Source organism: Liolophura sinensis, chromosome 5 (genome assembly GCF_032854445.1).
Source record: "Liolophura sinensis isolate JHLJ2023 chromosome 5, CUHK_Ljap_v2, whole genome shotgun sequence".
In the NCBI taxonomy this organism is placed as follows: Eukaryota; Metazoa; Mollusca; class Polyplacophora; order Chitonida; family Chitonidae; genus Liolophura; species Liolophura sinensis.
Genome location: NC_088299.1, coordinates 19,392,422 through 19,419,775, shown reverse-complemented (window position 1 = coordinate 19,419,775; position 27,354 = coordinate 19,392,422). Strand labels below are relative to the sequence as shown.

At 40.2% G+C, this 27,354-nt stretch overlaps 1 long non-coding RNA gene across 1 annotated transcript; it reads right to left on the bottom strand.

Annotated features, from left to right (window-relative positions):
- Positions 1-17: 17 nt before the first annotated feature.
- Positions 18-11,640, bottom strand: LOC135466029 (uncharacterized). The gene is made up of 3 exons (XR_010444080.1): positions 11,556-11,640; positions 9,101-9,217; positions 18-205 (listed from the first exon to the last, which is right to left on the bottom strand). It is a non-coding gene; the product is annotated as an uncharacterized LOC135466029 (long non-coding RNA).
- Between the last annotated feature and the right edge of the window lie 15,714 nt (positions 11,641-27,354).

Genomic DNA, 27,354 nt, shown 5'->3' with positions numbered 1-27,354 from the left:
ATTGGACGTCAGTCCAGCACAGGTTCTCTTCCTCAGCCAACACTGCCTCATGAGCAGGACATTTTTGTTCATCCTGTCACTTTTGCCAAGGAGAAAAAGAGACAGCCCCCAGGAAGGGGAGATGACTGATGAACAGGCCCTCCCCTGACCCAATCTCAGCCTACACACTGTTCCCATGGCTGTGGATGCTGCCAGCTTGTGCCCACTGAAAACAAAAAGGACACCATTAAATATCATCACCACTCAATACAGCTGGATTTAGAACACTATTTCTGCGTCAAAATGACATCAATGAAATGTGATGTACATGTATTGTTTACCCTAACAGTTATATTTCATCTAAACATAAACACATATTGAGTGCACAAATTATTTACCTCAAAATATTGACTAAAATTATGTAATTTAAGTTACAACAGGCTATGTGACAATAGCTTTTTTTATCTATGGGGATTATTCTAATTTCAGTATACATGTACATCATATAGGTACATGTCATAAGTTACAAAATGTGTAGATCTTTACCCTATGCTCAAGCTGGAGATAAACACAGTGTCCTCTGAACACTTTTCCCATGTTATGCTGGCATGATTGACAGTGCTGGCTCTTTCTATAAAAACTGATTTTTTTTAGATCTGGTAGCATAGTTACCAAAGAGCTCGCCTGTTGTAGACACATGAATGTAAAACTTCAGCTCAACACATAAAAGTTTTGAAGTTGTAAATGTAGTAATTTACTGTAATTAATGTGCAAACAGAACAGAGCATCACCCATGCCATTAAAGCTTCAGGTGAATACACGCAGTACTTTTTAAGATACCGCCCCTCACATTTTGCTTAACACTGATTCTAATACATATTACACGATATGGTGTCACAAATATTGTAATTACCAATACTTAATATGCACAAAGCAAATCAACATTTTGTTTAGCATTGCTTTCCCTGTCATTGGACACCGACGCCAACGATGAGAGCATGACATAAGCTACACCTGTACAGGCGAGCTAAAAAGGTATGCTTTTGAAAGTTTGTATTGGATACTATATTGATGTGCACCATACTTTTAACACCATACTCAAGTCTTGAGTGACTTCTTCACTACCAAGTCTGTACACATAAGATACCTAAAATTCCCCCCATGTCTCTACATGTATTGTTGCAAATTTTCCCTGATCCCGAGTGTCTAAAATATGCACCTTTTAGGGAGAAATTTTAGGTCAATTACTTAATAACATTATACTTAATACCCATGATGATGTCAGCACCATGGGCCAACCCCCTGACTCCTGCTAGAGGGTACTCGTGTGTACTGTCCATATACTCAAGTATGAATACATGCAAATTTAATGCAAGCACTATGAACTCAACTGCACACTGTGTGTTATAATACATATACATGTACATGTGTGCTGTTTAACATGGCAAGCATTGGACCAGGACTGCACACCCACTTCTGTCTGACCTGAATTACATCTCTACATGGTGACTGAAGTAGCGTTTGTGGCATGTTGTATATATGTCTGTGATCTGTACCTGCACAACAGTCTAGCAGAGTCATCACACATGTGTGTCGTAGCATATCTGGCATCTTGTACATATGTCTATGATCTGTACCTGCACAACAGTCTGTCAGAGTCATCACACATGTGTGTCGTAGCATATCTGGCATCTTGTATATATGTCTGTGATGTGTACCTGCACAACAGTCTATCAGAGTCATCACACGTGTGTCGTAGCACATCTGGCTTGTTGTATATATGTCTGTGATCTGTACCTGCACAACAGTCTATCAGAGTCATCACACATGCGTGTCGTAGCATATCTGGCACCTTGTATACATGTCTGTGATGTGTACCTGCACAACAGTCTATCAAAGTCATCACACATGCGTGTTGTAGCATATCTGGCATCTTGTATATATGTCTGTGATCTGTACCTGCACAACAGTCTAGCAGAGTCATCACACATGTGTGTCGTAGCATATCTGGCACCTTGTATACATGTCTGTGATGTGTACCTGCACAACAGTCTATCAAAGTCATCACACATGCGTGTTGTAGCATATCTGGCATCTTGTATATATGTCTGTGATCTGTACCTGCACAACAGTCTAGCAGAGTCATCACACATGTGTGTCGTAGCATATCTGGCACCTTGTATACATGTCTGTGATGTGTACCTGCACAACAGTCTATCAAAGTCATCACACATGCGTGTCGTAGTTTGTGTTCAAGTAAAAACTTCTATGTATAGTTACATGTACGTTAAATGAACACAAAACACAATTATGGGTTTAGCCAGTGCCTGTAAGGTACTCTCAGCGTCCCTGAAACACCCTATTCAAATGTCTTTTGCCGTCGTAATTATCATTATACACTATCAAATTTATTACAAAACAGCATAGCTATATATAAGTGCAGAACCATTTTGGGAAATCATGCATAGTGCAGTAGAAACCAGCTAATTAAAAGAGAATATATTTGTCCAACTGCCTTCTAACTCAATGTTAAATTAATAGGCTTAAACATCTATTCCTGAAATAGGGTGATGTCATTTAAGCTGCATTGGTGGAATGAGCATAACTTGAGCTACACTTTGGTTCAAGTTTCAGATTTCTAGCTCTCACAGAAATATTTATGAATCGAAGGCCTTGGAAGTTGAAAAACTAAATTTAATTTCTGGGATTACCAGTACATCCCAAAAAGTTACAAAATTTGAGCAAAACAACCCACCACAATACATATAAATATCATAAAAATTTGGAACTAGTTGTGACACAAATTTGATCAATGGCACACTTCTGCGCTTCTTACCGGATAGGGATCATTTTTGCAAACTTATCGTATTTTGGTTCAGTCTACCTGCATGTTTAATTTGAAAACCTTTCTTAAAGGAGAAGAAAATTTAAATATCAATCAAATACCATTGAAATTGACTTTCCTTGCAGGTGCATGCCATCAAAAAAATTCTAATATGTATCTCAAGTTGATATATTATAAATAAAGTTAGCGCCAAAATCCGCCGTGAGCGACTCCATTTTGCCTAAGAACTAGTTCTGAAGTCTTTTGTGTTAGGAGGAGAACTGCCATCGGAAACCGCCGAAGTGCAGTTCGTACATTCCCAGTAGAACTCTTCTTCCCTGAAGGTAGCGAACAGTAAAACAGTTAGTTTTCTGCTTGACGATCGGGACACCGAAACGCGATGGACTCAGTGATTTATGCCAGTTGTGCCATTTTCAGGCTTTACGTGTATGGCAAGGAAAAATGGCAAAATTATGCAGCAGGCACCACCAGATAGAAAAAAATGTGCTCTTTTCAGCCTATAGTGTCATGTTTTTAATTTTTCTTCTCCTTTAAAGAGAAGACATTTAAACAGTCTGCTACAAAATCCAATGTGGCCAACAAATCATGCGACACCAAACCACGTGACCCACAAAAAACTGTTCAATTATACAGGAATTTTGCATTCAAAATTTTATGAATAAATATAACAATAACCCAATGGTTTCAACAGGCATCCAGCTGGAAATCTGTGTGGACCATTAATTACATGTAGGACACAAAGCCTAAAAGACATCCTGACCCAGAAGTCTTGCCTGATTTATGGTAGTACGCCTAGCTTCTAAGACACCAAAGTTGAGGTCGTGTACATGTGCCATAAGTACCAATTTGATCTATTCCCTAGAGATAACCATGGATGAGGCTTAAAAAACGGGGTCTCTAAAGGAATTATAAACATTTTTCCAAAAGAAGTTCTATCAAATTCCCAATAAAATCTGCAGTGTTCATCCTTATGTGAGACCATCCGTAAAGCTGCATGCATCACATGTATGAACTGCACCAGTAAAGATTGTCAATACATCCACAAAAGCAGTGTACATGTACTCCTGTATGAACAATTGCAAATACTATATGGTGCTATGGCGACTAAGGAAGTATTCTTGAATAATGCATAAAACTTTGATCAAATAAATAAATCCAGGCTTACATGTACATGTCAGTCAAGGTACACGTCAGCTGTTGTCCTCCGCTGCAGAGTCAGTCATCCCTGCAGAAAGATGTAACCTCATTTACCCACCATGAACAGCTATGACAGTGTGCCCAGCCCAAAGTTGCGTAACGCAGCTAGTCTGAGGCTTTTTAACACACCAAAATAGATGTATACAGCTTACGTAGTGGTCCAGATAACTGCCTACAAATGTAGGTCTCTCTATCACACACATCTGCATGTATCTAAAAGGCAAGAAGTAGTAAATCTGTTTATGTCACATACATGTACAATATTCCTGATATAGTTTACATAAAATCAAGATTACAGTAAATGTATTCAAAACATTATGCAAAATTAGTAGGTCAAAAGTTCAAAGCATTGAGTAGATGCAAACTCAGGTAACAGGGTAGGTAGAGGGATCTGAGGCCAACCTGGTTACAGGGTGGGTAGTGGGATCTGAGGCCAACCTGGTTACAGGGTGGGTAGTGGGATCTGAGGCCAACCTGGTTACAGGGTGGGTAGTGGGATCTGAGGCCAACCTGGTTACAGGGTGGGTAGTGGGATCTGAGGCCAACCTGGTATCACATGTAGATTAGAATCACCCGACCCAAGCACTTATGTAGCATGATTACCTCCTTTCTAAATATCACATATGTCTCAGTTAACGCATGCAATTACCTAATAATCATTATAGCTTGGTAAATCACATTAGTGCACCATTCTGACTGCTTCCACACATATGCTTATATACTGCTCTCTCCCACCCTTGTGTGACAGTGAAGTGTTAACAGGTTAATACATGTACCAGTTCATTTTATGGAGAGGTTGTCTATGATCAATGTACATATATATATGCATACCAACAACTGAATACTATATCGCAATACAACACGCCAGCTAGCCTGCTTTAGCAGTCAACTAGACAAAGGAATCAGAATAAAGATAAAAGTTGTAAAGTGTTGTGGTGGTAAAGACGTCACTGTGGGGAGTTCGTGCACAAAATTGAGACACTGGTCACTGATATGCAGATTGTGAGCTGCATGTGGCAATCTGTGAACGCTTCCAATGCTGTCAACGGCTGAGCAAATGTTGAGCTATGGTGGTTAAAAAAAAACTTTTGTGGGGTGTTTGAGTACCCACTCACTAGAGTGGCCTTTGATACGAAAATCGCTTCCCATGATTGGCTATCCATGTACTATTGGTGGCCACTGCAGCCCTCTGATTGGCTGAGAAAATACTCAGGCGACACCCGTCTGCGTGGACAGTTTAAACATTCGTCACAGTGTAGGAAGCCACATGCATCGGCCAGTGTCATATAGGTTCCTTGTACTAATACAGATGTGGAAAGCTTTCTACAGGTAATGTGTATACCAGATAAATTGGTATAAACAAAGGTAAATTCTTACACTCTACAAATCTGGTAAAGTACATGTAGCTAGAGAGACAGAAAGCTTATCTAGATAAGTGATTGGATACTAAACTGTAGCCCTACAAGAAAGGCTTGTAGAAATCTGTGTTTATAGAAGAACTGAATGAAGTCAATCTGGCAAAGTCCATAAATCTCATAAGCAATAAAGTCATACAAACCCTGTACACAAGAAATTGTTTGCCCTGCATGGAGGCTTCATTTCTAGAGAACATGTTTATTACAGAAAACAACTGAAGTCTATATAACTCGTACATTTTTGAATGGAATGTCTATGAATTAAAATCACTGAAAAACATTCACAGAGCCTATAGAACTAAAACCAATAAAACAGTTCAAACTTCCATCAGTATGCCTTTGTAGATGTGACCAGCGAAAAGAAATATACAACAAACACAAACAAAACAAAATTTTCCATCGCTATATGTTACAGATTTACGTATGATTATACAGGAACTAAAAATAAAAAAGCTCAACCTGCCATCTGAGAATGTGCATTTAAACACCATACCTGAAACTAGACAACAAAAACAAATGCCTAGCCTTCAATCCAAGTGTGATAGCCCAATATACAAGAGCTAAAAAAAAGGCTTAACCTTCAATCAAAGAATGACAGCAAATTATACATGTACAGGAGCTAAAAGAAAAAGCTTAACCTTCAATCCATGTATGAGAACCCATTATACAGGAGCTAAAAAAAAAGCTTAACCAGACATCAACATTGGCAGTTTTCCCCCCTCTTAAAATATCTCACCTTACTTTGTACAGGTGAGTTAAAAAACATACATTTATCTCAAACAAACCCTACAAGGAGCTGTTATGTTGTACATGTACATGTACGACAACAGTCTGTACATGTGTGTACATGTGCCCATTAAACTTCCAGTGTTCAATATTTACTTACATGTACATTTCAAATTTAAATTGTCTTCCCACTGGTCAGTTAATGCATTTCCTTCCCTAGATTATATATATACTTCCTCTCCTCATTAGAGAAGCTATACTTAGGATTTGGAGAAAAAATGGGCTAGTTCAGGTCAAACCACATGAATGGAGAGGAAGCCAGCATGAACAGATGATATCAATTTAAACCAAGCAATGAGCTGAATTATGTCTAGTAAGTGGTTTGAACAAATCTCTGAAGATTCCCAAAAAGTAATTATCCATTCACCAATAAGAAGCACTGGTATATTTGTAAGCTTGCTTCTGAGGCCATGGAGTATCAGCTACGGCTCCTCCTTACAACATCGCTAAAGGGCTGTAAGGGTACCCCTACCGGAGAGTAAAGATGAGAAACAACTGGCTTGTTTAACTCCAAATCAGCTATAGGTCTTACACAAGATCAAACAGAGAAACGCGAAGACGCTTGAACACATACATGTACATTTGAACACAATAGACAAATAATATAACTGATAATAACATACAAATAATTACAAATACATATATAGTATCTTACATACATGTGTATATATATATATATAGTATATTCCGCCTTCCAAAGGAGAGTCAGTCCACATAAATATAGAATCTACAGTTAAGATGAATTCCTCAATCTATGGATGACAGTCTGATAAGTGGTTTATTTCCCAACTGCCAGTGAATGTGTAACTTCTCAGGGTGAATGGGTTGACAGCAGCATCTGTGATGCCGAGCTGTAGATGTAGGTTTCCTCGGAAATATACACAGTCACCTTTTAGGGTAAACTGGGAACAATTGTACACAAAGGCACAAAGAGACAATGAGTGATACAAGCGCCAAAGTAATGTCTACAAAAAATAGTAAGTGGCAAAACGCAAACTCACAAAGTGCTACATACAGAAAAAGGAGTATAAATGATGAATAATTGGCGTGAAAGCTGATATATCCAAACCCAGCAAAATCCTTCACAGTTATTGACAGTAAATATGGCTGCTCACAAGTAAACTTAAATTCGTGACTGCAAGCTTTACAATTTCGTCGCTCATTTTTATACATTAACATAAAATGTATAAAATTCAGGATGGTTTGATCGTAAACATCACACTGACATATATTTCCAGAATGTACACTGTATGTACAATGACACTAAACTCATAGACACCGAAGCCTTGAGAACACTCAAGTCAATCACAGTGCAGGCTATAATTATATAATATAAAGGGGAAAATGTAGGTCAGGCAATGACAAATAAAAAAAAATAATAAAAATATAATACAATGGGTAAAGGCGGGGTACGTTTTACCCTAAGATTTAGGGTTTTGTAATGCTGTGGATCACTCATGCCAAGAGAGTATATGTATGTGTAGTCCACAGTAAGCAATCACAATAAAGACTTCAAGCTCATAAACGCTCAAGTTAATTACAGTGCAGGCTATAATTATATAATATAAAGGGGAAAATGTAGGTCAGGCAATGACAAATAAAAAAAAATAATAAAAATATAATACAATGGGTAAAGGCGGGGTACGTTTTACCCTAAGATTTAGGGTTTTGTAATGCTGTGGATCAGTCATGCCAAGAGAGTATATGTATGTGTAGTCCACAGTAAGCAATCACAATAAAGACACACACCAGCACACTCATGCCAAGGGAGTTTCACACACATGATTATGGCTCCACACTTGGCAGGTTATTATATAAGATAAGTAACTGTCATAATGTAATTTTCTCTCGCTGTCAGGAAGACATACGTGTATATGTAGTCGCACACGGTCATTACACAGTTTTACCTGATCTACATGTTTCATGTCACCCAATGCCCAGGGTGCATGTAAGGTGCATGTACAGATAAAACTCCTTTTCCTGGTTATATCATAACAGTTTCATGCTACCCTGACTACTGACTATTCAACAACAGAGGAGAAATAAACTGTACTAAAGGGGTGTCAGTTTTATCCGGGATTTCCATTGACCATCCACTCACTCAAGTCACTCCGTTTAGAAACATCACTGAAGATTTGACTGGGTTGCCTTTTATTGTAGTGCACCTGACGGGAGATGTTCAGTGCACTTCAAATCTCAGAGTATAGTGTAGTAATTATAAAGCTTACCATGCAACATCAGTTGAGCTGAATACTTTATAATACATTGTTGAAAGAAAGGAACATCATGTTTGGCTTAGTAGAGTTATAATTCACTTTCAATCTGTTTTATTGTTTACATGTGTGACCCACGATCAAATGTTGCATTGTGGGAATACCTGTGTTGCCTCTATGTCATCTTATCTCACACACAGTTTAGACCAGTGTCACATTTCCCCTTCTAATTCTTTTAACTGAGACTTTTCAAACAACAAAGGCCCAAGGCATCTAGTTAGATGTCCTACTGTTTACATTTGTGACCGACGAGAAAACACTGCATTGTGGGAATGCCTGTGTTGCCTCATTTGTATGTTATCTTGTCTCGTGGACAGTTTAGACCAGTGACAGATTGCCTTTTCATGTTTGTTTTATTTCATTCTTGTTTACTTAAGAATATTTCACTTATATGATAAAGTAATATCCCACGTTCATGAGGCAATACTCAACAATCTTGTACTAATATCTAACAATCAGTTATATTCAGTTATCTCCCTTTATGAGCTAGCTCTCTGATGTCTGCTTGTTTGTAAAGTAAACAACTGGACGCTGTATAATAAAACCTGTGACAAATTCAACTCAGGCTTCGCGGGTAATAAGCTGACTCTCTGTATATATCATACCTGTCTGATGATTTTCTTGGTCACAGGTACTAGGTGTGGCCAGCACACACTTCAAAAAAGCTACATCATCTGAGACTGCTGATGGTGCAACAATCTCCAGTTGCTGTAAGACTTTACCTGTAAAAACAAAGGAAAGAAGTGCATCTAACACCCAAATCGTACAGGCAGAGAGGGATAAACAACACGTTAAAGCATGGTAACCCTTGGCAGGCAAACACAATACAGACTCTCTTATTCCCAAGCTGCCAAAAGATCCCAAAAAAGATGCAACGTACCACTTGATTTAGATAATCTAAAAATTAATGGCCACTTCCTCTCACTGGTTGTACATTTTAGCAGTTGCATGTCTTAGCAAAGGATCTGTATATACCAGAACATGTAAATGATTTAGTAGCTGCATGACTTTTGTTTATCGTTTTGTGTACGATGTATTCGTGTTTTGTGTACCAGTGCATTGCCTTTATTTATTATATGCCAACATAATGCAACTTCTTATACAGGTGATTTTGTGACTGATATTCAGTGGTATTTCCTTCACTTTACTTGTGGTAGTATTGACAGTTCTATACTCAGTGACAAGCAGGCATAGGTCTTTTTTCTTCCATGATTGAACTAATGGTAAAATCTGTTCCTGTGAATGTATTGTGGGTATGAATACCCATCAACTGTCTAATGAGCCATTTTGAATAGGTAAACTGAACAATGGAAGATCATAAGAATCACCTTCATGGTGATATTTTGCATTCTTTGTGTTGGTAATTACTTCGCTCATTTGTCGTGATTACACACACAGTTGAATTGTGATTAGTGGCTAGAATGTTAAATGAGATTTGGTATGTTGGTTAAGGTTCGTGCAAGTCTTACATTATCCCAAATCAGACAAAATACTCCCCTTGTCATTGAACAAGAACAATCACATGGGGGACATGTATATTCTCAAATGCTGCAGTCGCCGTCTCAGTAGGTTATTTCCCTGTGTTCAGTTTTAAAAACAACGGTCACATCACTAAAGCTATTAACCTATCCATTGGTTTTTAGCCCTGAATTGGGTGGATGAAGTGTTTGAAAATGTAATTACTTTGTTAATTTAGGGTTTTGTAATGCTGTGGATGTCATGGATCGTTTTTAGTTCAGCGAGACTCAGAACAGGTTAGTTGAGTATGGAAACCACTTGGTTGATATCAATTTACACTATGGAAGATTTAATGCGCGTGTGAAAGATGCTTACCGTTGATCTGAAACATCAGAAGCAGTTATTCCCCGTAACTCTCCCAACACTTTGTGCTGCTCAATACAGAGAGTTACATTCCGCAACTATGAATTGATGGGTCTAATCCTGAGTAGGACAAATCTGTTACATGGTTATTTAGTGATAGGATACGGAAATGGTGTCAGTACATATTAGGTGAGGCTTTATATGAGGATTCCTGACATCATACATTTCCCGTACCCTCTCATTGAATAACCAGAGCTAATAATATTTTTATTAATTATATGTTTTACTTCTATTACACATTTATACAGGCTCAATCCTGTAAAATCCTACCCACTAGCCACAGTTAGGTAGGGGTCATGGTTAGGCCATAGTCTGCACTATGATCGTGAATACGACAACTATGCTTCTATTAAGTAAATAGATGTATGGCGAATAGATGGTTTGCAATGGCAGCCACCTTTGAGACAAGTTTGTGTATAATGCCCATTGTTCTGCCCAGCATACAACATCTGTAACAATAGGCAACCAGTGGGCAATATTCAGTCTTACATACATGAAAGATAGCTGTCAAACCACCTATACATTATCATCCAAACGAAGATATATCTATAGGTATATTCTGTTAACACCAATCTTACCGATCTGGTTAAATGCTTCAAACCTTAAAAAAACACAACAGCTAAAACATGCAATGCCTTACACTCAATTACACACAATGTTACTCTTGTGTGACCTAAGCTATCATTATGATGAGATCACTGGTCTTCCCTGACACTAGTGGACCACTGTAATGTTACACTTGTTTGACCCAAACTATCCTTATGATGACAGTGAAGTTAAGGTCTGCCGTCAAAATACGTCTCTACTCGGCTGCCAGGTTTAACAATACAAAAAAAAAAAAAAAAAAAAAAAAAAAACAATCATGCTCTTCGTGATATTATGTCTGATCCTATAGCGTAGTTAGAAATGTTACAGAGTGATCTGAGACTGACTTATTTTACCACAACCTGAACAGGAAAGTGGCAAGGCCTAACGTACAGTTTGAGCGAGCACTTAGCCTGGGTAATGTTACAACTTGTGTAGGCCTACTTCTCGGCTTCAGCTGAACATTCAGCAGGCAGCATCCAGACCCATACATCTTAACTCAGTGTTTCTGCGATCTGTGTACAGAAATCTAACAGACATCTGGAAGAGAAAAAATCTATAACTATAAACTTTACCAAATCAGTCAATAATTACCTCTACAAAAGTCAGGAACATGCAAAACCACACATTTGTCGAACCTTTAGAGTTAACCTGCTTTCATCGCCGGACGAGCACAAACTCTCCACGACTTGGATATTGCCGTGTTTCTATGAACCTTAGAGTTATCCCCCATGTATCCACGATTCCGACTGGGCTACAATGCTGGTAACCGGAATTGACGAGCCTCGAGATAGGCTGTATAAACGGAACCTTCTAGATAAGTTTTTTATCAGTTTTTATCTGATAATGGAAGTAGTTGCGACCGAAAGCTCATGAATACCACCATGCACAAAGTTGTTGAAATAGTCCTATATGTTTTGGTTTTAGTGAAACCTCTCCTACGCAGAATAAATCACGAAGAACTGGGAAAACATAAACTTTTCACTGACCAGTGCAAGATTTTATCCCATTTATGTTGTTACAACCATTTTTATAACATCCAGAACAATAATTAATTTTTGAAAAAAAAAGCTTACAGGTCGATATCGGCACGTATATATATACATTACATACGTATTTCCTTATCCTTTTTTTTGTTTGTTTTAATTTTTCGGCATATATATGTATATATATATATATATATATATATATATATATATATATATATATATATATATATATATATATATATATATATATCCTTCCCACGTTGAAAGACCTTCCCACGTGCGACCTCACAGCAATATATAAAGTATCGCCCTAAGCCTGCACGTGAAGGTGCTGATATGCACTTGTATAATGCGTATTGATTTATTTATTGATTTATTTATTTATATGATTATTGTATGATTACTCAAGCTTATTGTTACCTGGGTCCCACAAGCCTGAAGACGTTGTCCAAGGTTGGTTTTGAACCTTCACCTCGTGTATCCCAATAACTGAAAGGTAAACACTTTGTACAATGCATATACAGAAGTGAATTCGTATTGATCCCTAGAATTTAGGGTGGTGTAGGAACACCCAGGCTGATGTGTGCATTCCTCATGACTGGTCATGTAAATGGCTCTGTATAACATGTTTTAGTTATTTTTGGACTGTTCCCTCTTATTCCAGGCGGTACGTACCACAATAAACATTTTATATGGACAAGCTGGACAATATTAAAGTAGCCTATGTTATCATAAGAATGAAAGCAAAAGAATCAAAAAGAATCGGACTGTATACACAATATCGAAATACCAATGATCAAAGCTTACAGGTGACAATAGATAGGGCGTACTTGTCACGGTTAAATCAATGCACACCTGACAAACGCCCTGCAGCAGGACGAGACAGTACGAAGTTACAACAGAAACTAATACATTGTAACGGTGTAGACGTTACACTTCAATCCATACTTGACCAATCAATGGCTCGAGGTCTTGGTTTACACTAGCTCCACATCACGGGATTAAAAATGCCGCCTCACAATTACGGTAGTACAAGCAACCAAAGTTTTATATTCGCTGGAAATCACGCAGATTTATCGATTTACGTTGAAAATCAGCAACATGCCAATCAATTTCTCCTAGCCTCAATTGAGAATTGTAATTCATCATACACTATATAATAATCAATCCAGGTCATCGGGAAAACCGTTGATTAGCCACCGGCTATAGGCAGAGGAAAAAAATCAGAAGCTGCGTCAAAGGGATTTTCCTATTCAATGGAGATTAATGATCGGTAATATTGTAGGAGTATCTGTAGGCTTATAATCATTGCGGAAAAGGTATACAGGTTAAAATTCTACGTCTTCTACACTTGTTCATAACTCAGGGCTGTATGTGGCCGTAAAGATCATACTCAGATCTGATTGCGTGATTGGTTGCCTGATGTAAAGTTACCCCGTATACACAAGTATATTTAAAATATATACAGTGATGGTCAGAATTATGAGTAGACGATCCCCGAGTAATTCACTGCCCTTTTACAGATATGTAAATTAAGTACATGAACCTGTATAACGAGCTTTAAAAACTGTATATATTCATTGTTTTTATTCATTTTAAAAATCAGATGTACTATCCCCCTCCCGTATATAAGTCGCAAAACACATGCATTGACCAGCCATGGAGAGCTTCGTTAAACAAGTCCATTTATATATATATATAAACTACCAGGCAAAAGAAAGGTTTCACAAACTTCTTGAGCCCATAAAAGAAAAACAAAGGCAGATATAAGAATTAAGAAGATTGGTTTATAAACAGGAATCATAGTGAAATATTCTCTCAAAAAGGCTTTAAAATATTGGCATTCAACTGGCCACAAAACACAATGAAATAGACAAGGGGTCAGAAGAAAAAATTACACAAAAGTGAAGTTAACTGGCAAGTGCGTGTAAAGTCACAGTATCCACAGAAATGAAGGACTACAATCATCAGTAGCGAGTGTGGCCACCCTGGGCATCAATGCAAGCAAGCACACGCCTCAGCATTGACGTCGTCAGTCGCCGGATGACGCCAACAGGGATAAGGTTCCATAGGTTTAACAGAGCTTGCTCAAGTTCCTGTTGGTTAGTTGGAGGAGGCACCAGCTGTCTCAAACGGCGGTCAAGGTGATCTCAGAGATGCTCAATGGGGTTCATGTCTGGTGAGTTGGCTGGCCAGGGCAACACGATGACGTTTGCGGTCTCGAGGTAGTCTGTAACAATGCGGGCAGTGTGAGGTCTTGCGTTGTCGTGTTGCAAGATCGATCCTCTTGGCTGTCGTTGGAGGAAAGGAACGACGACAGGTCTCAGTACCTCATCAACGTATCGCTGGCCAGTCAGATTACCTCACACAATAACCAGCTGCGTCTTCATTTGGTCACAAATCCCTCCCCAAACCATGACGCCTCCGCCTCCAAACGGATAAACCTCTCTTACGCAGTTTGGCGCGAGACGCTCGCCTGTTCGTCGGAAAACTCGAACTCTGCCATCGTTCCTGAATAGACAGAACCTGCTCTCGTCTGTAAACAGCACTCTTGCCCAGTCACGTCGCTGCCACCGACGTACAATACGTGCCCATCGCAATCTGCGTTGACGGTGTAAAAGGGTCAAGGCCATCCCACGGAAGGGGCTGTAAGGTCGTAAACCAGCTGAACGAAGACGACGCAGTGTTGTTCTGGGGCTGATGACATGGCCTAGTGCCGTCGACGCTGTTGACGTCGCCGTGACGAATCGGTTTCGAAGGTGGATCTGCCGGATGTAGCGATCTTCAGCCGCAGTTGTTACCCTCGGTCTTCCCGATCTTGGTCTGTCTTGGGTCTGGCCTGTCTGCTGATAGCGTATCAACAACCTCCTGATGGTGGTTTGGCTGCAGTTGAACGTTCTTGCAATGTGACGTTGCGAGACTCCCATGGTGGACATACTGATGGCCTGGTCTCGATGCGCTTGCGTAAGTCTTGGCATACTGTTGGTGTTTTTTCGGTCACTGAATGTCTACTCTTTCGAGCAAGAGTATTTATGCAACCGCACGTGCATCACGAGCCATGCCTCAAAAGGACGTTTTGCATGTGGTCGCAATTTCACAATTCAAATTGCTGCGTTCGTGACGATGCGTTCTGGTAGAGGAAACGATGCAGTCATACACTAAGTCCTGCTTAGAATCAAAACCGGAACCGCGCTTTTACTTTTTTTATGACAAAAAATACGGTGAAACCTTTCTTTTGCCTGGTAGTATATATAAAAAATTCACTCGAGGAACAGAAAATGCGTTAACAAATTCATGCCTGAAATTGTACCTGGTAGTCAATGTATTAATTTGTTTTAATTTAAAATTATAGATATCATATATATAGGCATGGAAGAAAGCTTCGCCAAAAATCATGTTTGTTAATCGTGTATTTCAGTTTGTCTTCTGATACGGCTGTGGAAATCGACAGCAGAAGAGTCGATATTCTGAGTTGTTGTGCGAACTTATGGGCTCGTTAGGCGACGGAGAATAAAGTGTTTATACATTGAAAGTCTTGAGCATTTCAGTTCTGTACACAAATTTCTGATGCGCCGGTTCTCGAGAGATCCTATGTCCGGTTTCATTCAATGTGTTCTGCTTAACTAAGTAAGTCTTTACCTACATATGAAGTTCGTATGTGTTATGAAACCGATATCTGATCACTGCTATTTTAGCAACCCCAATCAAACAAATGAGCAGGCTGAGGATGAATTGAGATTGTAGACAAAGAAAGACAAACATACGAACAAGGAGTTCGATATGCTTGGTTATATATACACGGCATTTTGTGTACAATTGCACGTAGGCCTACATGTGTATTGACATGACAATGGATTTCCGGTACATTTGGCTTCTGCAATGTGTGAAGTCTAGGGGAGTTTGCCATTCAGTATAATACCAAGGAATATGTATTCACCGATGAGATCAGTTGTTTAAAGTCAGATGAAAGATTGGAAGAAACTGGTGTCCATGTTGTTGTGACCTCTCATACTTTTAAATTAGTAAATCTATTGGTTTATTGATGCAAAGATATCATATGAAGTAAGTGAAATACTTCTTTCGTTGACAAATGATATAAAATTAAGAAGCTCAGAGAAGCATGTTATGTCAATAATAAAAAAAGGGAGAAGTCGTGGGCCTATTATGGATCAATCCTTGAGGCACGCCAAATGCTTGATTAAAAACAATGGAAATCTATGCATCGAAGCAGGCATTCATACACCAGCCGTCAACTAATAAGGACGTTCAAGGTCAATAATGGCAATGTCAGTTCCCTAAATGATGTATAACACAAACTACCAAAGAACTACGAAAGTATATAAAGTACGAAAATATGACAGAATCATGCAAATAGAAGTAATCAACAGTTTTCAGTGAAGTTGGAAAGAGGCAAGGTATGTTCCAGAAGACTGGATGAAATCAGTATTCAATACGTGTACCATGCTCGAATGTCCGTTGTCGATAACAAAATATGTATCTTAGCTGCGCTTTGATTGCAACTGATGATATGTCCGACGTGGCGTTCTAATTGAACACGATGAATATACGACACCTTGCGCTTCGTTTGTGACTTGAAATAACGTTAAAGCTAGAACCAGACAAATGTATTGTGCTCCACCAGAGTGACAAAGACTAAGATAGGTCTAGAAACCTAACACCGCCGAATTAAAATTTTTCTTCCCTTTGCTTGGACAAAACATTCGAATATCGAATGACCGAGTGGCATGCATGAAGAGTGGAATGATTTGCCGTGCATGATAAGGGTTCTCAGGTTTTGCTGAGGAATGGTATACTGCAGATATTTTCATATATTTTTTCTAATTTATCCAAACTTTCTGAAAAAGAAACTTAGATAAATAAAAGAAGCACTTTTAGCGTATTTAATTCAGTTATTTAAAATGGTCACAAAAGCCATATTCACTAATCACATCAAATTTTTTGTATGATCTCAAACTATTGCCCATCAATACCTGCACTGTAAAGGGATTTTAAAGTGACCGGCTTTAAAAATTGTAAGAACTTTAGTGCCGATTTTGAAAAGATAACATTCACGTGCATGAACAGATGAAACTGGTATTTTTGAAGGTTAATTATTTGGGTTATTCTTAAATAATAACCAAAACCGACTGAATGCGCGATGGTCTATTTTTTGCCAGAAATCTCCGGTATAGCCTCTTCAAAAATCTAGGCGTGTAAACAGAAACTCATATAAAACATGTAAAGAGAAGCAGACACCACAGAGGAGGTTAAAATATGAACCAAGGGCACAGAGATGTACTAGTAATCTAACACAGACCTTATAAATACCAGTGTCATTAACGATGGAAGGGAGTGGCTTCAGAGACTGTCTTCACTTTGACGTTCGTTGGTTTCAATTAATTCCATCGTTATTCGTTCAGTTAATTCCATAATCGCTGAGTTAGTTCCAAAGATAATGTATTAAAAGACTCTAATATTCCTGATAAGATTGTACACCAGGGGATAAATTCCTTTGAAATTTTCTGAAAAAATGCGCATTTGTATGTTTGTACTTTTCAAGATTTACCTACAGTAAGCAGTCAATTGTATAAGTGATATGACTGAATTAAGGACTTCATTTGCTGCCTTTGCGGTACAACGTATATATTGGTATAGGACTTTCATCAGTCACTCGGTTGTTCATTGTTTGTCGGTTAGTCATATAGGTGATGTCACAAGTGAGTAACTCGAACTGTGGAGGGTTGAATCATGTACAGATGACGATTTGCGCATTGAGTATACGTCCTCCCTTCGAACAGAATGGCGCTTGCACTAGTAGTGGCTCTGTGGTCAGAAACACATGCAAATGAATTTAACGAATTCCTTTGACTGTGCATACATTAGTGTCAATGTAAATAAGTCAATATTAAAGTCACCAAATATGTTACAATTTCAATCTTGTGGAACAAGTTGCAGTTCACAGACCGTTTGATCATTTCAGACATTTAATGTGGTACACTGTTAAAACTAAAGTCCTACATTTAACACCGTAAAGATCACGAGAAGAGACTGCACTTATGAGAGTTACCTTACCTCTTTTATTAAGCGTTAATGTTTGAACACCTTTCAAACTGTTCAACTCCATTGAAAGTTAGTGAATTAACGTCTTAAACCAACACTTGAAACAGCCAAAAAAAAACATTAACACTTTTAATGGAGTTATAATATGAACACCTATGAAGACTGTTGAAACCTTTACACTTAATTAAAGCTGTTCAGATACAAGTAACTCTATAAGCGCAGTCACTCCTCGTGAGCTTCACAATGTTAAATGTAACGCTAAAGTTTTAAGAGGGCGGTTACTGTATCACGCTCAGATGTCCGTGTTCATAACAGTAATACGTGCTCAGTGGAGTCATACTCTGTATTAATACAGACTCTGTATTGTCTGGCTATAATCTGTCATTACATATAATTTCAATATATATTTATTATAATGTATGTCTTTCTTTTGTGGAATTGAATCTGCAATACAACAACAACAATAATAATAATAATTTTTCGCAATAGACAATACCAATTAAATACTTTTTGATTTTGTGAATCCACCTGTTGTGTTTTTTTTTTTTTGATTGGTGTTTTACGCCGTACTCAAGAATATTTCACTTATACGACGGCGGCCCGCATTATGGTGGGTGGAAACCGGGCAGAGCCCGGGGGAAACCCACGACCATCCGCAGGTTGCTGACAGACCTTCCCACGTACGGCCGGAGAGGAAGGCAGCATGAGCTGGTCTTGAGCTCACAGCGAACTCACTCTCGTTGGTGAGAGGCTTCTGGGCCATTACGCTGCGCTAGCACGCTAACCGACTGAGCCACGGAGGCCCCCCACCTGTTGTGGTTATTCCTATTCTTGTTAAAAGAAGTCCTTATTATTTAGTCTTGACGTCGTTATTCACAAACAGATTTACTCGATTACACAGACAGATTTGTTTATTTCATTGTTAAAGGGTCGATAGAAATGTAATCCAATGAAAAAGCCTGGATATCCTCTAAAGATGCTGAGTGAAGGGAGATAACCAACATTGTGTTCCGTAATTCCTATAGAGGTTTGAACTGATCATTTAGATCAAAAAAAACATTTCAGTTATTTTGAAAAAAATTTTTTTAGAAGAACTAGAGCTTTAATACAAAAGGCAGAGATATGTTGAGAGTGTCGGGGATAGATTTTAGATAATGCTTCTAGGCGTGGAAACGGATATCATCGATCATAATGGGCGTTCTTAGCCAGTAAACAAAAGCAAGGAAATAGGATGCATGAGTGTAAAAAGAAGCCGTCAGCAGCAATGATATCGGAAAGACACAATGTGCTAGGCACATATATTTAATAAGCATCCAGATCAAGCACCATGTTTGTTATCTATAATGGAAATATGTTAGGTGCGCTTTGACTGAAGTTGTTTAGATATCCAAAGCGGTTATTTTATTCAATACGAGCATGCATATCTGACTACTTAAGCGAACCTAGACACACATACGAAGCCAGGTGCCAGAGGCCCTGTGCACTCCAGCATTGCTTACTTACAACAGGACTCCACTCATTCTACAATTTACGGAACTTGGAGTAAAGGCGTTTATGGAATAATCTTGACATAACATATACTAGCTTTAGTAGTAAGAACTTGTGGCGTTGATTGAAATACACAGGAGCTGACAAATGCTACAAAGATACGTACACAGCATTCATTTGCAACACATTCTGGTATATTGTGATCCAAGTACACTAAGGAAAATTAACAATGTAAAAAATTGAATTTATCCTTCTCGTAATGCAGAAAGAAACATTTTTGCGTACAAATATAGTTAAGTCAAATTAGGGAATACATTTTTGACGATTGATGGGCAAAGTGAAATGTACTCTATTGTAGCCCTTGAAATATATCATGTTTTAGTGACTGGTGAAGTAACAATACAAGGTTCTGTTTGAAGTAGTGTAGTGAAATAACTCATATCCAGTTACAATGTCTATCGCTACAAAAATATAGGAAGAAGATACGGCAATACACAGTACATTGGTTACTCAATTATATACGCGTACATATGTACCCAGTGTTACTAAAACACAATGTACTGACGGTCTAGCGTCATTTAGACTGTCACTTAGACGAATCAGTCTTTCTGGGTGTTGTGCCCCCAAGGTAAATTTATTTTCAGTCTCTTGAATATGTAACCAATACATATATACCGGATGAATTCACAATACTTATATACCGGATAAATCCACAATACGTATATACTGGATGAATTCACAATACGTATATACCGGATAAATCCACAATACGTATATACTGGATGAATTCACAATACGTATATACCGGATGAATTCACAATACGTATATACTGGATGAATTCACAATACGTATATACCGGATGAATTCACAATACGTATATACCGGATGAATTCACAATACGTATATACCGGATGAATTCACAATACGTATATACCGGATAAATCCACAATACGTATATACTGGATGAATTCACAATACGTATATACTGGATGAATTCACAATACGTATATACTGGATGAATTCACAATACGTATATACCGGATGAATTCACAATACGTATATACTGGATGAATTCACAATACGTATATACCGGATGAATTCACAATACGTATATACCGGATGAATTCACAATACGTATATACCGGATGAATTCACAATACGTATATACCGGATGAATTCACAATACGTATATACCGGATGAATTCACAATACGTACATACCGGATGAATTCACCTCTGACAAACATTCACATATCCAAGGTCGGATATCACATAGGCCGTGTCATCCCACAAAAGAAATGCACGACAGCTGCACGAGCCTGACGTATTGTGATCCTGTCACTTTCAGTTACAAAGTTCGAATCTTCTCGAAACACACATAAATCACACAGACCGGAACTTTTGAGGATTTACTGTCCGGCTGGCTAGATCACGTTTATGCGATGTATGTATGTACATAACAATTTTTCAGTCATATGACGACGAGTCATTAGGTGTGTGTACATATATTGTGTCTTCTTATGGCAGTCCGAGTTCATGCTGCCAAAGAACTGCCGCCACTGAAGTATCATGCTGAAGACACCAGACATGACACCCCTCTAAGTCACATCATACTGACATCGGACCAACCAGCCATGTTTCCTTGCTCTAACCTCTTGGTGCTGAGTGCCAAGCGAGGCAACTGCAAGGGCCATTTTTAAAGTCTTTGGTATGACCCGAGCCGGGATTGATCCCGGTGTCTCCTTACTTCGAATGAATGAATGATTGATTATAGGTTAATGCCACCGAAGCGATCCGCTTATGGGATAAAATCAGCGCACATTGTTTTATACCTTGGTTACAGTGACATTTAGGACGAAATAAATCCACACATATAGAACACAATGCTATCTAAATCCTTACAGGCAGTAGCTAGATAGTACACAACAAATTAAATCGCTAAAGAACAAAATGCATATCCAAAAGCACACACAGTATTAACCAAAGACAATGTTCATTCATACGAGTACTTATGACTTGGAAAGGACCAACTTAAAAGGATAATTTGTATCAGTTGTTTAAGAATCATTTGATTGTGAATAATTATTCTGTTGTAATAATATAAAAAAAATAACTGGAACAATTAAAGCACGCGGGTAAAGAAAAGTAAGGGAGTCATAATACATTTAAAAAATTATATTTACGTTTGTTTGAATAAAAGCACAAAGGTTTGGCAATGATTCCTATATGTATTTTAATTTTCTGGTAAAATTCCAAACATCGTTTAAATGAGCTGTATCAGACATGTCCGTCTTTGATAAAGAGCCTTCCATCTCCGTGTTAAGGTATCCTCACGTGATATGTTTACAGATCAAAGAATCGACATCAGTGGCCTTCATCCAGGTATCTGAAATTTACTCGCCAGTAATTGCAGTCCACAATTATAGTGTGGAAAGTCTCTCGTCAACACCGGTACATGATTACGGTAATTGATCTTCATGACCCTAGGGATTTTCCCGTATCACCAGGGTCAATGATTCTCCCCCCAAAAAAAATTTTCCGCTGTATAAGATGCCCCGTGTACGTACTTGTATACTCCATACAAAGAAAAGGAATCATTGAGTCCATGACAGAAAGACGGAGAAGGAATGTCCTCACAGCGATATACATGAGGGACGGGCTGATCTTGACAGGCCCCTCCTATAGAACAGTGTTAACTGCAGTCATGCAGTTACATCCATGTATCCCTATACAGGCAAGCAGTTAAGCCTTGACAAGGTACTAAATTCCTAGTTGTCAGTACTGTAGTAAGCAGCTAAGTTTGTACTTATAAAGCCACGTTACGCACCTTACCAGATGGTTAGCAGTCAAAACTTTTAGTAGCTAAGTGGTGAGGTGTAATAAAACAATAAAATTATAAAATATAAAGCAACGTGCTATAGCTAAGGCTTGCACAATTTCTATTATATTTGTAAGGGACGTTTACATGTGAAATTCCAAAAATCATGAACCAAGTCAACCGCGAAGATGTAAATGATACACAACTAATAGGACGGAAAGGTAAATTTAATTACACTAAGGATGAAAATCTGTTTTTGGTCGGGGAAGTTACACGAAATGAAAGACTTTCTCGGAAATAAACATAAAGACAACACAAGCCGTAAGAAAGAAGATGCATGGGAATTAATCCTAAAACAACACAGGGCCATTTTCCCTCCTGTATACCAACACAACATGGGGCCAGGTTCCCTCCTGTACACCAACACAACATGGGGCCAGGTTCCCTCCTGTACACCAACACAACATGGGGCCAGGTTCCCTCCTGTATACCAACACAACATGGGGCCAGGTTCCCTCCTGTATACCAACACAACATGGGGCCAGGTTCCCTCCTGTATACCAACACAACATGGGGCCAGGTTCCCTCCTGTATACCAACACAGCATGGGGCCAGGTTCCCTCCTGTACACTAACACAACATGGGGCTAGGTTCCCTCCTGTACACCAACACAACATGGGGCCAGGTTCCCTCCTGAACACTAACAGAACATAGGGCCAGGTTCATTCCTGTACACCAACACAACATGGGGCCAGGTTTCCTCCTGTACACTAACAGAACATTGGGCCAGGTTCCCTCCTATGCACTAACACAGCATGGGGCCAGGTTCCCTCCTGTACACCAACACAACATAGGGCCAGGTTCCCTCCTGTACAATAACAGAACATAGGGCCAGGTTCCCTCCTGTACACCAACACAACACAGGGCCAGGTTCCCTCTTGTATACTAACACAACATGGGGCCAGGTTCCCTCCTGTACACTAACACAACATAGGGCCAGGTTCCCTCCTGTACACCAACAGAACATGGGGCCAGGTTCCCTCCTGTACACTAACACAACATAGGGCTAGGTTCCCTCCTGTACACCAACACAAACATGGGGCCAGATTCCCTCCTGTACACTAACACAACATAGGGCCAGGTTCATTATTGTACACCAACACAACATGGAGCCAGGTTCCCTCTTGTATACTAAAACAACATAGGGCCAGGTTCCCTCCTGTACACTAACAGAACATAGGGCCAGGTTCCCTCATGTACACCGACACAACGTAGGGCCAGGTTCCCTCCCGAACACTAACACAACATAGGGTCAGGTTCTCTCCTGTATACTAACACAACATAGAGCCAGGATCCCTCCCGTACACTAACACAACATAGGCCGAGGTTCATTCTTGTATACTAACACAACATAAGGCCAGGTTCTCTCCTGTATACTAAAGAAACATAAGGCCAGGTTCCCTCCTATACACCAACACAACATGGGGCCAGGTTCCCTCTTGTATACTAACACAACATAGGGCCAGGTTCTCTCCTGTATACTAACAAAACATAGGCCCAGGTTCCCTCCTCTATACTAACAGAACATAGGGCCAGGTTCATTCCTGTATACTAACAGAACATAGGGCCAGGTTCCATCCCGAACACTAACACAACATAGGGTCAGGTTCTCTCCTGCATACTAACACAACATTAGGCCAGGTTCCCTCCTGTATACTAACGGAACATAGGGCGAGGTTCATTCTTGTATACTAACACAACATTGGGCCAGGTTCTCTCCTGTATACCAACACAACATGGGGCCATGTTCCCTCCTGTATACCAACACAACATGGGGCCAGGTTCACTCTTGTACACTAACAGAACAAAAGGGCCAGGTTCCCTTCTGTACACCAACACAACATGGGGCCAGGTTCCCTCCTGTACACCAACACAACATGGGGCCAGGTTTCCTCCTGTATACTAACACAACATGAGGCCAGGTTCCCTCCTGTACACTAACAGAACATAGGGCCAGGTTCTCTCCTGTACCCTAACAGAACATAGAGCCAGGTTCCCTCCTGTACACCAACACAACGTAGGGCCAGGTTCCCTCCCGAACACTAACACAAGATAGGGTCAGGTTCTCTCCTGTATACTAATAGAACATAGGGCCAGAATCCCTCCCGTACACTAACACAACATAGGGCCAGGTTTCCTCCTGTATACTAACAGAACATAGGGCCAGGTTCCCTCCTATGCACTAACACAACATAGGGCCAGGTTCCCTCCTGTACACTAACAAAACATAAGGCCAGGTTCCCTCCTATACACCAACACAACATGGGGCCAGGTTCCCTCTTGTATACTAACACAACATAGGGCCAGGTTCTCTCCTGTATACAAACAAAACATAAGGCCAGGTTCCCTCCTATACACCAACACAACATGGGGCCAGGTTCCCTCTTGTACACTAACACAACATAGGGCCAGGTTCTCTCCAGTATACTAATAGAACATAGGGCCAGAATCCCTCCCGTACACTAACACAACATAGGGCCAGGTTTCCTCCTGTATACTAACAGAACATAGGGCCAGGTTCCCTCCTATGCACTAACACAACATAGGGCCAGGTTCCCTCCTGTACACTAACAAAACATAAGGCCAGGTTCCCTCCTATACACACACAAAACATGGGGCCAGGTTCCCTCTTGTATACTAACACAACATAGGGCCAGGTTCTCTCCTGTATACTAACAAAACATAAGGCCAGGTTTCCTCCTATACACCAACACAACATGGGGCCAGGTTCCCTCTGGTATACTAACACAACATAGGGCCAGGTTCTCTCCTGTATACTAATAGAACATAGGGCCAGGATCCCTCCCGTACAGTAACACAACATAGGGCCAGGTTCCCCCCTGTATACTAACACAACATTGGGCCAGGTTCCCTCCTGTATATTAACAGAACATAGGGCCAGGTTCCCTCCTATACACTAACACAACATGGGGCCAGGTTCCCTCCTGTACACTAATACAACATAGGGCCAGGTTCTCTCCTGTATACTAACAAAACATAAGGCCAGGTTCCCTTCTGTACACCAACACAACATGGGGCCCGGTTCCCTCTTGTATACTAACACAACATAGGGTCAGGTTCTCTCCTGTATACTAACAGAACATAGGGCCAGGATCCCTCCCGTACACTAACACAACATAGGGCCAGGTTCCCTCCTGTACACTAACAGAACATAAGGCCAGGTTCTCTCCTGTATACTAATAGAACATAGGGCCAGGTTCCCTCCTGTACACTAACAGAACATAGGGCCAGGTTCCCTCCTGTATACTAACAGAACATAGGGCCAGGTTCCCTCCTATGCACTAACACAACATAGGGCCAGGTTCCCTCCTGTACACTAACAGAACATAGGGCCAGGTTCTCTCCTGTATACTAACAAAACATAGGGCCAGGTTCCCTCCTGTACACCAACACAACATGGGGCCAGGTTCCCTCCTGTATACTAACACAACATAGGGCCAGCTTCTCTCCTGTATACTAACAAAACATAAGGCCCGGTTCCCTCCTGTATACTAACAGAACATAGGGCCAGGTTCCCTCCTATACACTAACACAACATGGGGCCAGGTTCCCTCCTGTATACTAATAGAACATAAGGCCAGGTTCCCTCCTGTACACTAAGAGAACATAGGGCCAGGTTTCCTCCTGTATACTAACAGAACATAGGGCCAGGTTCCCTCCTATGCACTAACACAACATAGGGCCAGGTTCCCTCCTGTACACTAACAGAACATAGGGCCAGGTTCTCTCCTGTATACTAACAAAACATAAGGCCAGGTTCCCTCCTGTACACCAACACAACATGGGGCCAGGTTCCCTCCTGTATACTAACACAACATAGGGCCAGGTTCTCTCCTGTATACTAACAAAACATAAGGCCCGGTTCCCTCCTGTATACTAACAGAACATAGGGCCAGGTTCCCTCCTATACACTAACACAACATGGGGCCAGGTTCCCTCCTGTACACTAATACAACATAGGGCCAGGTTCCCTCCTGTATACTAACAAAACATAAGGCCAGGTTCCCTCCTGTACACCAACACAACATGGGGCCCGGTTCCCTCTTGTATACTAACACAACATAGGGTCAGGTTCTCTCCTGTATACTAACAGAACATAGGGCCAGGATCCCTCCCGTACACTAACACAACATAGGGCCAGGTTCCCTCCTGTACACTAACAGAACATAAGGCCAGGTTCTCTCCTGTATACTAATAGAACATAGGGCCAGGTTCCCTCCTGTACACTAACAGAACATAGGGCCAGGTTCCCTCCTGTACACTAACAGAACATAGGGCCAGGTTCCCTCCTGTATACTAACACAACATAGGGCCAGGTTCCCTCCTATGCACTAACACAACATAGGGCCAGGTTCCCTCCTGTACACTAACAGAACATAGGGCCAGGTTCTCTCCTGTATACTAACAAAACATAAGGCCAGGCTCCCTCCTGTACACCAACACAACATGGGGCCAGGTTCCCTCCTGTATACTAACACAACATAGGGCCAGGTTCTCTCCTGTATACTAACAAAACATAAGGCCCGGTTCCCTCCTGTATACTAACAGAACATAGGGCCAGGTTCATTCCTGTATACTAACAGAACATAGGGCCAGGTTCCCTCCCGTACACTAACACAACATAGGGCCAGTTTTCCTCCTGTATACTAACACAACATTAGGCCAGGTTCCCTCCTGTATACTAACAGAACATAGGGCGAGGTCCATTCTTGTATACTAACACAACATAAGGCCAGGTTCTCTCCTGTATACTAATAGAACATAGGGCCAGGTTCCCTCCCGTACACTAACACAACATAGGGCCAGGTTCCCTCCTGTATACTAACACAACATAGGGTCAGGTTCTCTCCTGTATACTAACAGAACATAGGGCCAGGATCCCTCCTGTACACTAACACAACATAGGGCCAGGTTCCCTCCTGTACACTAACAGAACATAAGGCCAGGTTCTCTCCTG